This window comes from Acipenser ruthenus, chromosome 35, assembly GCF_902713425.1.
Source record: "Acipenser ruthenus chromosome 35, fAciRut3.2 maternal haplotype, whole genome shotgun sequence".
NCBI classification, from domain to species: domain Eukaryota; kingdom Metazoa; phylum Chordata; class Actinopteri; order Acipenseriformes; family Acipenseridae; genus Acipenser; species Acipenser ruthenus.
The window spans coordinates 4,727,719-4,742,993 of NC_081223.1; the positions used below are offsets into that span (position 1 = coordinate 4,727,719).

A 15,275-nucleotide genomic window follows, 5' to 3' on the forward strand; every position below is an offset into this window, starting at 1 on the left:
CCCAGTTTCATGTAACAGCAGATCGTGTTGTTTTGGCAGGACAGCATTTATACTGGTCAACAGTTGGAGCATTTGTTGTCATGAATGCAAATAAAGAGATTTTAAAATAATTGAGAGATGAAGAAAATCTCTATATAAACACAATGTTTTTGTCAGTCTGTGAACAAGGCCTGTCACGGGTCACTTGTGACATCACAGTGTGGCTGTGAGGAGCTGGGAGAAGAAAGGAGTCTACTGGTCAAACCTGACTCGGTGCAGTGATTATGAGCTGAGGCAAATCAATCAAGCACGCTCTCCAAGTAACTCTTTGTATATGTGCCCATGTGGAGTTGTATTTCTATTCAAACATGTGTGAGCATGTGATCTCACTGAGAATCTGAGACTACACGTTAAATAAGGACACCTTTCCATACAATGTAAAGACCTGCTTCATGAGAGGCAGGGAATCACCCAATAGAAAAACAATGTTGTCTCTATTATATATCCTTGAAGAGATTGACCAAATGCACAACAGGGAGCAGCTGTTTTAAACAAGCTGTGAATGGCCTGATAGAAATAAGTATGGGTCTGTAGCTGTGTGTGGGGAGAGGTACCAGAACAGAAAGGTTACAGCGATGCTATAAAAGAAGGTTGCTGGTGTGTTTAAGCTTTGCTTGCAGGTCTGCTGTCAGGTAAACTCCAGCACTGTGATCACTGGGCGCTGCTGCAGCTCAGTAGTGCTGGCATCGCCTGCAGCGGTAGGTAAGCCAGTCTAAAACCAATTGAAGACATTATCAGCAACCTGGGCAGAAAAGCTATTGTTCTGATCCATACCCTACAGAGCATTGCACAGCTAGGTAATGAGATTGTGGGGTGGTAATGGTCAGCATTGTCTAATAATATAGACAATCAGTGTCACACTGAGCTGCAGAATTGAACTCCCTCCCATGTGTAGATAGCATCCTCCACACTCTTTGTATTGCACTCCTTTGAATTACAAATTTGAAAAAAAAAGCTTTGTGTAATTTAGCATGCAATTTCACAATCCCAAAGGGTATGGAATCAACTGCTAAACTGTGGAGCCACCACAACCTCTCAATACAATCCTATCAATAAAAAACACGGAAACCCTCTATACTAGTTCAAATGCCAAACATGCTTCTGAGGTTTTATTCAGAGCAATCCTAGATCAAAGCTCCTCTGTTTTGTCCCCTGCTTTTATATTTTGTTTCACTGAAATGACAAAAGTTCCACATGAGATTGAGGTCAGTGGACCCTTCTTCTCAACTCAAAGCCAACCCTGACATAATGACCTCCCACAGAGAACTACTGTACACACACCATAAAACAGCAGCAATCCCATTCATCAGATCTCCTGGGATTATTTGTGGAGTTGGTTACTCCGGCATGAGATCACACACATGTAATAAGTTTAAGTATACATTTTAGGATTGCAGGAGACAGGTTAGACTTTCCTCTTTCCAATAAGTTACGAATGACCTCAATCGATCAATAGTTGGAGACAATGCAGTAGAAAGATGAATCATAAACTCATCTTGATATTTCCAGTTGAAGGATTATGATGGATGGCATCTGTTATAAAACTTATTCCAACAATTCTGTGTCTCTCTTGGAGTTCCATCCATATTTGACCTGGTCGACCTCATGTTCTAAACTGATATGGAATGACACTTGGTGTTCTATTTCAAATTGTTCTAATATATCCCTCAACCAATGTATACAGAAATAATAAGGCATACTCACAGCGAGTGCAGCGGTACCCATGATGGTAGTAGAAATAGTAGTGATAGTGATGAGCTACACAAAAAAAGAAAAGATAATTAGGAACAGTCTATTTTTAACACAGAGCTTCTTAAACCCACTGCCTTCCACACTGTAGCCCAGAACTCAACCCCCTGAGCTACTCAGGGACAGTAGCCCAGTGGTTAAAGAAAAGGGCTTGATACCAGGAGGTTCACATCCCGGCTCAGCCACTCACTCACTGTGTGTGACCCTGAGCAAGTCAAAACGTAAAACTGGAGTCCTATTGTAAGTGACTGCAGCAGCAGTTGTTGATGCATAGTACACCCCCTAGTCTCGAAGGCACTTTGGAGAAAAGCAACTGCTAAAAGACTAATGAATAAAAAAGTAATACTCAGATCCACAAGCATGCACATTGCCTTCCACTGTGCAAGGCAACACTTTCTCTAAACACTGAGCTATCAAACCCACTAACTCCTATACTACAGCCCAGCACTAACCACTATACTGCTCAAACCCACTACCTTCCACACTGCAGCTCTGCACTCTAGTCACTGTGTCACTGAAGCCTCTCAGCAAAGCTACACTGATAAACAATTCATGCCCTGATTGAAAATAATAAATAAAACCCACTGATTGCTGCATAAAATAAAGTAGAATCCATTTACTTACCATAGTAGCATCTGTACCTTACTGTGAAAGATACAAGTGATATATTGAGTTCAGTCCATTTGAAGTCACTGCAGTGGCTGCTTTATACAAGAATGGGGCCTCAGTAGCGTATTAGAGAGCTATATATTTCAAAGGAGTGTCTCTCTATTTGTACATTTCTATTATTGGCAAAATCCAAAGACAGGGCTCCTTCTTTATATCCCCTCCCAGAGTATACAGAACACCTCACTATGTGAGTATGTATTAAATAAAGATGGCATTTCATATTAAGAGCAGCTAATTCATACTATTATACAATAATACCCCATTCCATATTCTCAACATCAGCTGTAGGAGGCCCCATTGTTAACATGTATTCATTTCTTGTGACGCGCACAGTACATGTGTATTGTATTGTAGTGTACAGTCACATTTTTATTAAAATATCAGATGCTATAATCTGGAAATGAAATAAACATACACCATTAAATACAATTTAAAAATATATATACAATTCATTTCTACATATTAATGTACCATAATAAAATAAAATACTTACAACAGTAAGCTGTTCCAAAGAAAAAGAAAAACAGAAACAGTGGTTATTGGATTTAATAGTTCACTTTATATTCATGTTTGAGTTCCATTTACTGGAATGTCTTCAATCAATTGACCTTCAGTCTACAATCCATGCAGTTCACCCAAACCAGGAGCCAGCTCCAGAGAGACACACACTTACTTCTGTAGTATCTTTTGGACAGGGCATCCTTCTTCACTACCATGGACTGTGTCAGGACCACTTCAGAATCCACTTCAGGAGACAGAAAGCATGTGAAGATCATTAAACAAACAGTAGGTTGCATCCCTTCTATTTAAACACAGACCATGTTGAGGAACTCTCCAAATTTGGATTAGGATTTCAATGTACATTAAAGAATATTGCTGAACAGTAAGGAGCTTCAGATTTTATTTTGTTAGAGTGTGTGTTACAATGTTTTCACCTGAGTTCAGGAGCTGCTCTTCAGTTCTAGTTGCCTGTCTTAGATATATGTACATAATGTAGGCTGGATCAGTCAAAGTGTCTTTATAGAAGAGCCAGTGACTGGATCACGCTTCCTTCTGCTTTCAATTCACTGCTATGCACTAGATGGTGATGGCACTTACTAACAGAAAGATATTTCAGTCTGCATTACATATGAAAAGAATCACACAGAACAATCGCACAAAACAACTGTGGTCAACTATGAAAGGCGCTATATAAAATAAACATTGATTGATAAAAAGGTAAGGGAACAGGACAACCTTTTAGTCAAGTTATTATATCTCAGTTGGGTGATCCTTCTTACTGACATTTAAGGTGATCAATTAATACAATACGTCTTATTAAAGGTGCTGCATCAACACATTTAAATGCACATGTTAAATGCAAACAGGTGAAATATTTTCAAAGTGTATATCCCTCAAGCTTTGTGTTTTCCTCTTCTGCTTCAGTGTAACAGACAGACGGGCAGACAGACAGACAGACAGACAGACAGGCAGGCAGAAACACACTCAACAGAAGAAGCTATAGGCCATCTGTACTCACTGTCAGCTCTTTTCTCCATCATATTGTCTCCTATCAGGTAAAACAGAAATAGGTTTATACAGTTAGAAGTACATTAGGAAACAGATCTGGGCACTTTGTGTTAGTGCCAGTAGAGAAACAGCAGCTAAATGTGCTCAGATTCACTGGGGTTTGGCCTTAAGTCTATCATCTGTAATTCACAATGTGTTCCTCTTGAAGGTTTAACGTTGTACCCACACACTACCCAGACGTGCTTTTCAAAGGACTCACCCAACTCCCGCTCTCCTTTGAGTCCATCACTGTCCAGCTCAGCATCACTGTCGCCTGAATCCTCTGCCTCTGGAACAGGGAGAAGAGAGCTTCATGAAGCAATGAAGGATTCCCTCGACTGCAGTGCACAGCTTCATAGGACACTCAACACAGGGAGGCAGAGAGTTCCCCATTACATTGCAATGCAGAGCTGTGAGGTTTAACCAGGAGATTTCTGGATATACAGTAGCCCTTGATGTTATGCATGATTAGCGATGATTAGTCAGGTTGAGTTTCTAAACAAATTGTGTGGTCTGTGCAGGACTGTGCTTTTTTGTCATTGCTTAACTTAAATCCTGCAAATAAGAAACTTTCTTTCTTTCTTTCTTTCTTTCTTTCTTTCTTTCTTTCTTTCTTTCTTTGTTTCTTTCTCTCTTTCTTTCTCTCTTTCTTTCTCTCTTTATTTTTTTCTCTTTCTCTCTTTCTTTCTTTGTTTGTTTCTTTCTCTCTTTTTTTCTTTCTCTCTCTTTCTTTCTTTCTCTTTTGTTCTTTCTTTCTTTCTTTCTTTCTTTCTTTCTTTCTTTCTTTCTCTCTCTTTCTTTCTTTCTTTGTTTGTTTCTTTCTCTCTTTCTCTCTCTTTTGCTCTTTCTTTCTCTCTCTTTCTTTCTCTCTTTTTTCTCTCTTTCTTTCTCTCTTTATTTTTTTCTCTTTCTCTCTTTCTTTCTTTGTTTGTTTCTTTCTCTCTTTTTTTCTTTCTCTCTCTTTCTTTCTTTCTCTTTTGTTCTTTCTTTCTTTCTTTCTTTCTTTCTTTCTTTCTTTCTCTCTCTTTCTTTCTTTCTTTGTTTGTTTCTTTCTCTCTTTCTCTCTCTTTTGCTCTTTCTTTCTCTCTCTTTCTTTCTTTCTTTTTTCTCTCTTTCTTTCTTTCTCTCTTTCTTTCTCTCTTTCTTTCTTTCTCTCTTTCTTTCTTTGTTTGTTTCTTTCTTTCTCTCTCTTTTGCTCTTTCTTTCTTTCTCTCTTTCTTTCTCTTTCTTTCTTTCTTTCTTTCTCTTTCTTTCTTTCTTTCTTTCTTTCTCTTTCTTTCTTTCTTTCTCTCTTTCTTTCTTTTTTTCTCTCTTTCTTTCTTTCTCTCTTTCTTTCTCTCTTTCTTTCTTTCTTTCTTTCTCTCTCTTTCTTTCTCTCTCTCTCTTTTGCTCTTTCTTTCTTTCTTTCTCTCTTTCTTTCTTTCTTTTTTTCTCTTTCTTTCTCTTTCTTTCTTTCTTTCTTTCTCTCTTTCTTTTTCTCTTTTGCTCTTTCTTTCTTTCTTTCTTTTTTTCTCTCTCTTTCTTTCTTTCTTTCTCTCTCTTTTGCTCTTTCTTTCTTTCTTTCTTTCTTTCATTCTTTCATTCCTTACCCAGCGGAATGGCCTCCAGGAGCGTGATTGGACACCGCTGATCTCACAGCATTCTCAAGAGACGTGGCAGCGGCAGCACATCTAGCAGGTGCCTCAGGAGCAAGCACAGTGATGTCCTTGTTGACATAATGGTTGGGCAGCTCCCCTTGGTTAAAATATGAATCTCAAGCACACTGCTGGTGTTCAGTACCAGGTTCTGCAGGATGAACAGGCAGCTCAATGCTGCTTGTTTTGTAGGATTACCTCTAAATCCCAGTTCACATTCAGATGGAGAGTCACCACACAGGTTGGATCCCAGCTTCTTGTTCTCCTCAAGTGTACAGACATGATTTTCATGAGGAAGTTCCTCTGCGATGGGGACACATTCCTGCTCTATGAATTCCTCTTTAATAGGAACACATTCCTGTTGAGGGACCTCTTCATCTTTAACACATGCCAGCTTTGTAACCTGCATTAGACTTGCACACCACTCCTGCTTCTATCTTTGGCCCTTCCTGTGCTTCAGATTCAGGGATAGCGTGGCTCTCTTTGGGATCTGTGGGAAACAAAACTGTATACAATTAGATCTCTTACTTACCAGCTAGGTTTGTTAGTTGCTTTGATCAGGGATTTAAAGTTACTGTTCCTCAGTTATTTCATATAGGGGTGAGCCGGTATAATAGTTTGGTGGTTTAGGTACATGATGGCATTGATACCATTCCTGTTATTCTACATTGCAATTATCGGTTAACGCTGTGTTTGTGTTCCTATGAACAAAGTGAAGGAAAAGGCATTTTCATATGAACATCTTTTTATTCTACGTCCTGTACAAGACTCAGTGCTGCTGGTCTTTCTCACCTCCTGTAGCCTCACACTGGAGCATTGCATCCACTTCTACCTCCCTGTCAATCACCATCATGACTGCCGTTCTGCCTTTGCATTGTTCTAATGCAAACATCCATTTCTCTACTGCAAACATGCTTAGAAACCAAGCCTGGAGACTTGCAGTCTTAGCAAAGTGTCTGAGGAATGTCTTTTTGTTACCTGATCCTGTATTGTGAGAACGGTTTTGAAGGAAACGGTCAACACAGAATACAAGTTTCAATGTGTCAAATACAATGAGCAGACAAGCGACTGCAGCAGGATAACCTGCTTATTCTCAAAGCAGTTTCACTTAAACACGTGATTTACACAACTCAAACTTTTTCAAGTGCCGCAATATGTTTTTTGTACAAACTCCACCTGTGTAATAATCATTAGGCAGAACATTGGAAGCTTACTTGAGCAACATCACATGACCTGTAGATATAAATCCAATAACATCCCTTGTAGTATTAAAATACATTTGTAATGGTGTGGCTCTCCCTATTGTATGTATCCTGTGCAAACTCATCTCTGCTCTTAAATAATAACCTGGATTAGTAAATGTTTATAAGCAATATGAGCGATCGTTTCCTAATTCTGCTTACCATCAGCTGAACAAAGTACTTTATTTAGAGACTCAATCTAGAGACTCAATAAAATGATACAATTCAGTTGACACCTTACTGTGTTGTATTTACTTCCTCCAACTTCAACCCTTAATTGAACTTGTGGAACCACTCGGGTCCAAAATCTTACAGCGGATTGGTGCAGGCAGGGTGCTGCTGCTGCCCCCTTTATTCACACAGTGAGGTCTGGAAAGATCGTGTAAATGTGTGTGTGTGGAACAAGAAGGAAACAGGACTAAAGCACAAGAACGAGCAGCGAATGAGCCGCGACTGTACCAAAGACAAACTCAACAGCACTGGAGCGGAATACAATGAAACCATTTATCTAAAAATAGATTCGCAGTCAAACAGTTCAATCAAACACTGAAACCCCATGTGCTGCTGCCTGTATGTTGATATTAAATCACAAATCATTATTCTAACCCTCTGCAATATGGTCTGTGACTGTCTCAGTGGGACTCTATACAAGACATCACTTTACCAGAAGGATACCATTGAAGGCTCTTAAATTAGACTGGCTAAGATTTACCAATCTAGTACTTTATTAATTTCTAGACTACCTATTTAAATATATAAAATAATACAATGTCTTGATTAGACTCCTTCTAGCCAATATTAGGACAGAACTGTGTTATTAACAACGCTTATAATAATCAAACACTTTAAAACGTGTCCGAAGAGAAATTCTAACCAAGATCTTTCCAACAGAAGGTAGTTTAAGGTGCTGGATTGACCAAGCAATACCACACAATAAAATCAATCTTACCTTGAAATATTAAAGGCTGTTTAATGTCTGCATCTGCAGCGTTTATACACGCTCGCACAGCTTTCAGCTCGTTCTCTGATATTTCCAATCTCAGCTTCAGACTTTCATTCTCTTTCTCCTTTTTGTTACATTTCCACTCTGAATTCAGTGAATTTGCTGACGACAGCTTTAGTAATCGCGCACAAGACGGTGTGTAGAGCCGCTTTCACTGCGTGCTCGATGGTAGAGGCGAGCTCGTCTTGAAAGAGCGACACGGACACGCTGACGCGTCCATCTTCACTGGTTTGAGTTTCACACTGGTCTAGCGGAATCCTCTTTTCAAACAGAAACACCGGCTGCGGTTTGTATTTAGTAATATTTATTTTTTACTGTAGCCTTCCCATTCAAATATATTCATCACTTCTTCTGGTGTGATAAAGAAAGAACACAAACAACATGCTTTGCAAGGAGTAACTTTACTTTGGTCTTTCAGAATCGCGCAGAGCTCTGCTGGAGCTTCAACGCGTTTGTTTCTCAGTAAATCATCTCATTGAAAAGCTCGACTTGTCTGTAGCTGCGACTGACGCGCTCCGCTCTGTGTGTGAAATTCAACACAGAAAAGGGATGCTTTCCTTTTCACGGAACTCCGTGCAGGTAATAAACAAACACAAAAATCACTAATTATTAGAAAACATTTCATCCCAGCCTAAATACTTTAAACAGCAGGAGACAGCGTGTTGTAAAATCATCACTGACTGCAGCCTCCTCTCCACACATGAACAAAACAAACCTCTCTATTTCCTGTACTGAAATGAAAGCGTCACCAGCAGAAGGCGGGTCTGGTTGGAACCATCGCGTATTATTGGCTGTAGAAGCACTCTATCCCCAGCATGTGAGCCTGATTGGCTGTAGAAACACTCTATCCCCAGCATGTGAGCCTGATTGGCAGGCCTCCCTGTCGGAGGCGGTTATGAAACTGGATGCCAGAGTTCGCCATGTTGGCTCTTTCAGCGCTGTGTTCAATGCGATGCATTCAGGCGCGTTAAGTAAGTGAGCCGCTCAGAAAGCACACGGAGCTGAATTTAAATGACTTAACGCTCTGCTACAGGAGAGCGCTGAGCGACTTTTAAAAATGGAGAATAATAATGATTTGCTTGTTTGTGTTTCTAAGCTGATGGTTGATGAAATGGCCCCGTGTGAAGTTACTGTCCCCTGCTGGACCTCGCTGAGTTCGGCGCTCTGTTTGGACTGAACCTCATATCTGGCTGTGTTTAATACCGACAATACCGACGTTAATAATGAACATTATGAATAATATTAATACTACAAGCCTAATAATAATACATTAATAACTATAAAACAGCTCTACATTTAAAAAGAAAAATGAAATTAAATGATACAAATTCGAAAACAACCATTTTTACATTATTGTCTACATGCATCATCTCAAATAATTACAGTGTCATTTATCAGACCCTTCGGCGTTGTCTTTTGAAAAATTAAACCTGCCAGACCGAACGCAGGCTAACATTCAATTAACCAATCTATCTATTAATCATATATATTTTCTATAGCGCCCGATATGCGCTTCACAAAATCTACTTAAAAACAACAAAATATCTAATTGTAAGGCTGGTCGAACAAAATAAGTCTTCAGTGTAATTTTAAACAAAGAGCGCTTTCCACGATTTAAGATGCTTTAGAGAGACTGAATATTGGAATTGGCAGCCGAAACTGGGGGATAAAACTGCCTGTGATCAAAGTGGGCAGAAAAGTTGCATACTTTGCATACTGTATTTGGTAGAAAAGAAAACGGATCATCTCTGATTTGCAACGTTTCCATGGTTCGGCCCGGCCACTGCCGTGTGACTGGTTAAAACGATGAGTTCAGTTTTTTTCTGTTGCTTGGTAATTCAGTCATGAGGCAGTTGTAGCAGAGTGGCGCAGCGGAAGCGTGCTGGGCCCATAACCCAGAGGTCGATGGATCGAAACCATCCTTTGCTAGCTTGTTTTTCTTCTATTAGCAAAGTAGTTTTTCTAAAATATTAACTGAAGGCAATTAATTAATATTACATTTCGCAATCAACGATCATATAATGCGCAAGGGTACTTGTCCATCATAAGAGCTGAAATAAATTATAGCGCTTTGAGATTATATGTTACTAGCGGATTGTTTAGAAATGTACCCAATTATATTATAACTGTTCTAAAAAAGAATGTTATCTCGAAAAATGAGCCTTGTCAAGCTGAAATAGCTCAGCTGGGAGAGCGTTAGACTGAAGATCTAAAGGTTCCTGGTTCGATCCCGGGTTTCGGCAAACAGCAAGAATTTTTTTGTTTTGTATTATTTTGAACTAAAAAACAGAGCACATTTTTTTCTTCAGTGTAATTGGAAGAAATAACAACGTATCAGAGTGCCATTTTCTAATGTGATTAAGAAATGCAAAAAGCATCGTCCCTGGGTGGGCTTGAACCACCAACCTTTCGGTTAACAGCCGAACGCGCTAACCGATTGCGCCACAGAGACCATCCTGCTCAGCCAAAACTGAGACCACATCTAAGAAGAAAGCAACACTGGACGAAAGTCTAATCTCAATTACATGTATACAAACCAATGCAAGCAAACTTCAAGCCATTTATATTTATTCCCAAATAACACAAACTCTTCAATTGCTAAAAAATATTTAAAAATCTCCCTTTGTGCTTCTCGGAAGGCATACGATGGAGGGCGCACTGCAGTTTTTCAGTATGGGGAATATTACAAATTAGGAGACTGTGCTTTAAAATACACATGTAGGGCGGGCGTCTCTGTTACAAAGAATTGGCACACTTTGTATTTATCTCCATAATGCGTTGGGACTAAATACGCAGAAACATTAAAACTATTTGGAGAATGCGGGCATCGATCCCGCTACTTCTCGCATGCTAAGCGAGCGCTCTACCATTTGAGCTAATTCCCCTTGAATTGAGCATGTGATTCTCATAGGCTACATCGCAGCTTGATACGAGCAATTCAGATTGTCTGACTAGTCTGCCAATTGCAAATTCAAAAAATAAATAAATAAAATAAAAAGCAAATATTTCAACGAGAGGTATGCTTTCAATTTCTTCAAAAAGTAGTCTCAGCTCGTTTATTCAGTCGCTTATAAATCCACAATCTGTGTCCCGATGCAGCAGCGCTGTGTGCTGTGGCTCGAGCTTGTTTGACGAGGCAGACAGTGCAAAAATGCCAAAACTTGCTTTTGTATCACATGACAAACTTAAGGTATGCTTTAACGGCTTGGCTGTCTCAAGTTAGTTTGTATTGTTAATGTAACACCTCGTTGTTGCCCAGTCATTGTTTCATATGAAGTAGAGTTTGCCAGTTGGGGGCGACGGTCTGCAAATAAAAGTTAAGACTATATTTGCAAGGATCATTTCTAGAATGAAACACGTTTTGAAGGGATTGGTCTCGGTATCCTATAGCGCCCCATATGCGCTTCACAAACTCTACTTAAAAACAAGAACATATCTAATTGTAAGCCTGGTCGAACAAAATAAGTCTTCAGTGTAATTTTAAACAAAGAGCGCTTTCCACGATTTAAGATGCTTTAGAGACAGAATATTGGAATTGGCAGCCGAAACTGGGGGATAAAACTGCCTGTGATCAAAGTGGGCAGCAAAGTTGCATACTTGCATACCTTTTTTGGGAGAAAAGAAAACGGATCATCTCTGATTTGCGACGTTTCCATGGTTTGGCCCGGCCACTGCCGTGTGACTGGTTAAAACGATGTTCAGTTTTTTTCTGCTGCTTGGTAATTCAGTGATGAGGCAGCTGTAGCAGAGTGGCGCAGCGGAAGCGTGCTGGGCCCATAACCCAGAGGTCGATGGATCGAAACCATCCTCTGCTAGCTTGTTTTTCTTCTGTTAGCAAAGTAGTTTTTCTAAAATATTAACTGAAGGCAATTAATTAATATTACATTTCGCAATCAAGGATCATATAATGCGCAAGGATACTTGTCTTTCATAAGAGCTGAAATAAATTATAGCGCTTTGAGATTATATGTTACTAGCGGATTGTTTAGAAATGTACCCAATTATATTATAACTGTTCTAAAAAAGAATGTTATCTCGAAAAACGAGCCTTGTCAAGCTGAAATAGCTCAGCTGGGAGAGCGTTAGACTGAAGATCTAAAGGTTCCTGGTTCGATCCCGGGTTTCGGCAAACAGCAAGAATTTTTTTGTTTTGTATTATTTTGAACTAAAAAACAGAGCACATTTTTTTCTTCAGTGTAATTGGAAGAAATAACAACGTATCAGAGTGCCATTTTCTAATGTGATTAAGAAATGCAAAAAGCATCGTCCCTGGGTGGGCTTGAACCACCAACCTTTCGGTTAACAGCCTAACCGATTGCGCCACAGAGACCATCCTGCTCAGCCAAAACTGAGACCACATCTAAGAAGAAAGCAACACTGGACGAAAGTCTAATCTCAATTACATGTATACAAACCAATGCAAGCAAACTTCAAGCCATTTATATTTATTCCCAAATAACACAAACTCTTCAATTGCTAAAAAATATTTAAAAATCTCCCTTTGTGCTTCTCGGAAGGCATACGATGGAGGGCGCACTGCAGTTTTTCAGTATGGGGAATATTACAAATTAGGAGACTGTGCTTTAAAATACACATGTAGGGCGGGCGTCTCTGTTACAAAGAATTGGCACACTTTGTATTTATCTCCATAATGCGTTGGGACTAAATACGCAGAAACATTAAAACTATTTGGAGAATGCGGGCATCGATCCCGCTACTTCTCGCATGCTAAGCGAGCGCTCTACCATTTGAGCTAATTCCCCTTGAATTGAGCATGTGATTCTCATAGGCTACATCGCAGCTTGATACGAGCAATTCAGATTGTCTGACTAGTCTGCCAATTGCAAATTCAAAAAATAAATAAATAAAATAAAAAGCAAATATTTCAACGAGAGGTATGCTTTCAATTTCTTCAAAAAGTAGTCTCAGCTCGTTTATTCAGTCGCTTATAAATCCACAATCTGTGTCCCGATGCAGCAGCGCTGTGTGCTGTGGCTCGAGCTTGTTTGACGAGGCAGACAGTGCAAAAATGCCAAAACTTGCTTTTGTATCACATGACAAACTTAAGGTATGCTTTAACGGCTTGGCTGTCTCAAGTTAGTTTGTATTGTTAATGTAACACCTCGTTGTTGCCCAGTCATTGTTTCATATGAAGTAGAGTTTGCCAGTTGGGGGCGACGGTCTGCAAATAAAAGTTAAGACTATATTTGCAAGGATCATTTCTAGAATGAAACACGTTTTGAAGGGATTGGTCTCGGTATCCTATAGCGCCCCATATGCGCTTCACAAACTCTACTTAAAAACAAGAACATATCTAATTGTAAGCCTGGTCGAACAAAATAAGTCTTCAGTGTAATTTTAAACAAAGAGCGCTTTCCACGATTTAAGATGCTTTAGAGACAGAATATTGGAATTGGCAGCCGAAACTGGGGGATAAAACTGCCTGTGATCAAAGTGGGCAGCAAAGTTGCATACTTTGCATACCTTTTTTGGGAGAAAAGAAAACGGATCATCTCTGATTTGCGACGTTTCCATGGTTTGGCCCGGCCACTGCCGTGTGACTGGTTAAAACGATGTTCAGTTTTTTTTCTGCTGCTTGGTAATTCAGTGATGAGGCAGCTGTAGCAGAGTGGCGCAGCGGAAGCGTGCTGGGCCCATAACCCAGAGGTCGATGGATCGAAACCATCCTCTGCTAGCTTGTTTTTCTTCTGTTAGCAAAGTAGTTTTTCTAAAATATTAACTGAAGGCAATTAATTAATATTACATTTCGCAATCAAGGATCATATAATGCGCAAGGATACTTGTCTTTCATAAGAGCTGAAATAAATTATAGCGCTTTGAGATTATATGTTACTAGCGGATTGTTTAGAAATGTACCCAATTATATTATAACTGTTCTAAAAAAGAATGTTATCTCGAAAAACGAGCCTTGTCAAGCTGAAATAGCTCAGCTGGGAGAGCGTTAGACTGAAGATCTAAAGGTTCCTGGTTCGATCCCGGGTTTCGGCAAACAGCAAGAATTTTTTTGTTTTGTATTATTTTGAACTAAAAAACAGAGCACATTTTTTTCTTCAGTGTAATTGGAAGAAATAACAACGTATCAGAGTGCCATTTTCTAATGTGATTAAGAAATGCAAAAAGCATCGTCCCTGGGTGGGCTTGAACCACCAACCTTTCGGTTAACAGCCTAACCGATTGCGCCACAGAGACCATCCTGCTCAGCCAAAACTGAGACCACATCTAAGAAGAAAGCAACACTGGACGAAAGTCTAATCTCAATTACATGTATACAAACCAATGCAAGCAAACTTCAAGCCATTTATATTTATTCCCAAATAACACAAACTCTTCAATTGCTAAAAAATATTTAAAAATCTCCCTTTGTGCTTCTCGGAAGGCATACGATGGAGGGCGCACTGCAGTTTTTCAGTATGGGGAATATTACAAATTAGGAGACTGTGCTTTAAAATACACATGTAGGGCGGGCGTCTCTGTTACAAAGAATTGGCACACTTTGTATTTATCTCCATAATGCGTTGGGACTAAATACGCAGAAACATTAAAACTATTTGGAGAATGCGGGCATCGATCCCGCTACTTCTCGCATGCTAAGCGAGCGCTCTACCATTTGAGCTAATTCCCCTTGAATTGAGCATGTGATTCTCATAGGCTACATCGCAGCTTGATACGAGCAATTCAGATTGTCTGACTAGTCTGCCAATTGCAAATTCAAAAAATAAATAAATAAAATAAAAAGCAAATATTTCAACGAGAGGTATGCTTTCAATTTCTTCAAAAAGTAGTCTCAGCTCGTTTATTCAGTCGCTTATAAATCCACAATCTGTGTCCCGATGCAGCAGCGCTGTGTGCTGTGGCTCGAGCTTGTTTGACGAGGCAGACAGTGCAAAAATGCCAAAACTTGCTTTTGTATCACATGACAAACTTAAGGTATGCTTTAACGGCTTGGCTGTCTCAAGTTAGTTTGTATTGTTAATGTAACACCTCGTTGTTGCCCAGTCATTGTTTCATATGAAGTAGAGTTTGCCAGTTGGGGGCGACGGTCTGCAAATAAAAGTTAAGACTATATTTGCAAGGATCATTTCTAGAATGAAACACGTTTTGAAGGGATTGGTCTCGGTATCCTATAGCGCCCCATATGCGCTTCACAAACTCTACTTAAAAACAAGAACATATCTAATTGTAAGCCTGGTCGAACAAAATAAGTCTTCAGTGTAATTTTAAACAAAGAGCGCTTTCCACGATTTAAGATGCTTTAGAGACAGAATATTGGAATTGGCAGCCGAAACTGGGGGATAAAACTGCCTGTGATCAAAGTGGGCAGCAAAGTTGCATACTTGCATACCTTTTTTGGGAGAAAAGAAAACGGATCAT

The 15,275-nt window shown here is 39.5% G+C and overlaps 2 long non-coding RNA genes and 6 other non-coding genes across 8 annotated transcripts; 5 read left to right on the forward strand and 3 right to left on the reverse strand.

Annotated features, from left to right (window-relative positions):
- LOC131705345 (uncharacterized) lies at positions 1 to 2,427 on the reverse strand. The gene is made up of 3 exons (XR_009310317.1): positions 2,413 to 2,427; positions 1,744 to 1,797; positions 1 to 751 (listed from the first exon to the last, which is right to left on the reverse strand). It is a non-coding gene; the product is annotated as an uncharacterized LOC131705345 (long non-coding RNA).
- A 701-nt stretch (positions 2,428 to 3,128) lies between these two features.
- LOC131705343 (uncharacterized) lies at positions 3,129 to 8,603 on the reverse strand. Its single transcript, XR_009310315.1, has 4 exons — positions 7,830 to 8,603; positions 5,595 to 6,129; positions 4,226 to 4,294; positions 3,129 to 4,006 (listed from the first exon to the last, which is right to left on the reverse strand). It is a non-coding gene; the product is annotated as an uncharacterized LOC131705343 (long non-coding RNA).
- Positions 8,604 to 10,053: 1,450 nt separating this feature from the next.
- trnaf-gaa (transfer RNA phenylalanine (anticodon GAA)) lies at positions 10,054 to 10,126 on the forward strand. Its single transcript has one exon. It is a non-coding gene; the product is annotated as a tRNA-Phe (tRNA).
- A 135-nt stretch (positions 10,127 to 10,261) lies between these two features.
- Positions 10,262 to 10,335, reverse strand: trnan-guu (transfer RNA asparagine (anticodon GUU)). Its single transcript has one exon. It is a non-coding gene; the product is annotated as a tRNA-Asn (tRNA).
- A 1,291-nt stretch (positions 10,336 to 11,626) lies between these two features.
- Positions 11,627 to 11,698, forward strand: trnam-cau (transfer RNA methionine (anticodon CAU)). The gene has a single exon. It is a non-coding gene; the product is annotated as a tRNA-Met (tRNA).
- Positions 11,699 to 11,939: 241 nt separating this feature from the next.
- trnaf-gaa (transfer RNA phenylalanine (anticodon GAA)) lies at positions 11,940 to 12,012 on the forward strand. Its single transcript has one exon. It is a non-coding gene; the product is annotated as a tRNA-Phe (tRNA).
- Positions 12,013 to 13,506: 1,494 nt separating this feature from the next.
- Positions 13,507 to 13,578, forward strand: trnam-cau (transfer RNA methionine (anticodon CAU)). The gene has a single exon. It is a non-coding gene; the product is annotated as a tRNA-Met (tRNA).
- Positions 13,579 to 13,819: 241 nt separating this feature from the next.
- On the forward strand, positions 13,820 to 13,892 carry trnaf-gaa (transfer RNA phenylalanine (anticodon GAA)). Its single transcript has one exon. It is a non-coding gene; the product is annotated as a tRNA-Phe (tRNA).
- The last annotated feature ends 1,383 nt before the right edge of the window (positions 13,893 to 15,275 follow it).